Here is a 2587-nt window from a genome sequence, read left to right on the forward strand (position 1 = left end):
AAAAAGTAAAGCCATATTTATGCTGAGCTGTGAAAGGCTCAAGTCAACGACTTCTGACACTGCCAGTCCTACAGATAACCCACTACTCTTATGGACTACTGGATTATATTGGAGTATTTTGCTGAATTCATGCACCTACAATATTTAAATGGCAATGGAATATCCATCTCTCACAAAACTAAACAAAAAAGGGGGATACAAAGGAGGGACCATTTTGTATCTGTATATACAGAATAGGATAGATATACAGCTACTTTTTCTTAATTCAATGAGAAGAAAGATTTGTACTAATAGTATTTGGACAGGATGTCATGTCTGCATCTTGTACTATGAATAATCACTACAAAGACAACAATATGCAATGTATTATTATTGAAACTGTCCTATTAATTGGTTTTGAAACTGTCTCATTGCTGTTTCTCAATAAATTAATGAAATTATAAAATATTTAAAAAGAGATCTAATTAGCAACTGTAATACTGTAAATGCTTATGAAGGAAAAAAAACTAAGTATCTAAATTATGAATTGTAAATGGCCAGCCAGATAGCTCAGTGGACTAAAGCACCTGCTTAGGCGGAGTGCAGAGACCGGGTTTGATCCCTGGCATGCTGTACCTGCTCCGCCCCCAGGACGGGCTGAGATGGAAATTGAGACTGGGCGTGGTGGCACACCTCTGTAATCCCAGTGTTTGGGAGGCTGAAAACAGGAGAACCACTGTGAGTCTGATCTATGTAGTGAGACCCTGTAGACCCTGTACTAAATACATAAAAAAGAAAGAAAGAATGAATTGTCATCTAAACCAAGATGCCTGGTAAGGATTCCTTGAGAAAGGATTATCTGACAAGTACTGAAAAATGAGTATAGATTGACACAGTATAGTAGGGAGAGCGGATATTTCCAGGTAGCAGGTACAGCATGTGTGACACCTTGATGACACTGAAGAGGCTTTGTGCCCTGAATAAACAAAGGGAAAAGGGCAAGTAGAGGAGCTGGAGGAAAGGCAAAAGCATTTGAATAGATCCTATTCAAAGTAGTAGAAAGCCACTGAAGGCTTTAAATAAAGGGCATGACACTGTCACTTTGCATTTTTAAATGATCACTGGTTGCAGAATAGAGAATGAATTAGTGAGAGGCAAGAGTGTTGACCTAGAAGAACACTTAGAGGCTTCTAGCCCCTAGATCCTGGACTCTAAGTTCTATAGCCCATCATGACTATTTTACCCACAGCAGGGATTGTTCTTTGGAAACAGGGATTGAACTCAGACCCTCGCGCTTGCCAGGGAGGTGCTTACTCTATTGAGCCATCTCCCCGGCCCCTAACAGCAGGGATTGTTCTTAATGCCTGGCAGGTACCAGCTCACTGAAATTGCATGACAACCCCATAGGCAGGCACTGTGATCCACCCTTTACGGAAAAGCACACTAAACTACACCTGGCCTCTTAAATTCTCTCAGTACAGGGTTAGTTGCCTCCAGTTTACAGAATTAGGGGAAAATAATTTCAGAAAAATGATGAGGGTTAGGTAGAAGGGGCTGCAAGACACAGAAAGAAATGAAGGAGAGTTCCGAGGCTCCTTAGCCCTGGCTCAGGGATCTTGGTAAAAAGTTACGTCCTTGCTGGAAGTCCAAAATTCAATGAGGTGGCTGCCTTGAGCATCAGCAGAAGCCCTTGTGAAACTGTTCACTGCCACAAAAATATGCCCAGTGAAATATTTAAGGCATATTTACCCTAAAAGTACCCCCAGTTTATCAAAAATTCAAACTTAATTAAGCATTGTGTGTTCTATCTGGCAACTCTTAAGAAAACAAGCACATTTCCCCCCTTAAATCCCGAGGTGCCAGCGGGAGACACCTGCCTCCTCAGGACTTAGAAATCAGTACGAACAGCTTGTACACATCTGAGGGCGCTCCTGAGGATCTCCGTGAACCAACAGGGCAGGAGCCCTGGACAGAGGATTTTGTTTCCATCTTTGCCTCTAGGCTGTTCTCTCCCTCAAGACTCACTTCTGAGAAGCTTCCAGCTACCAAACAAAAGCACCAAAAACAGACAAACAAAAAACAACCGATGTGCAGAAACACTGCAAGTGTGATAGATTTCACCACAGAGAGGCTAGGCCTCCGAGGGAGCTGTCCTGCCAGCCTTGCAAACAGCACCAAGTGCAGTGCCATTGGAACACAGCCAGTACCTGCCAATTCTTCACCTATGGATTCAAATAATGTGGACATAACATATTTGAAAAGGAATTGCACCTATGCCAAAGATGTATAATTTTTTTCTTTTTTCTTTTTTTTTTTTTGGTGGAACCAGGGATTGAACTCAGATCCTTGTGTTTGCCAGTCAAGCGCTTATCCTACTCAGCCATCTCACCGGCCCCAAAGTCAGTGAGTGACAATGACACAGGATGGGGTTTCTTTTATTTTTTTTTTAATTTTTTTAAATTTTTTTCTTATTATTCTTTAAACAAAACTGTATAACAACCATTTACATAGCATCTGCACTGCTTAGATGATATAATAATGTAAGGGTGACTTAATGTATAGAAGAGGGTGTACATGATGTTACACCCAAACACCGTGCTGTTTCAAT

Source organism: Octodon degus, unplaced genomic scaffold (assembly GCF_000260255.1).
Source record: "Octodon degus isolate 3935 unplaced genomic scaffold, OctDeg1.0 scaffold00019, whole genome shotgun sequence".
Lineage (NCBI taxonomy): Eukaryota > Metazoa > Chordata > Mammalia > Rodentia > Octodontidae > Octodon > Octodon degus.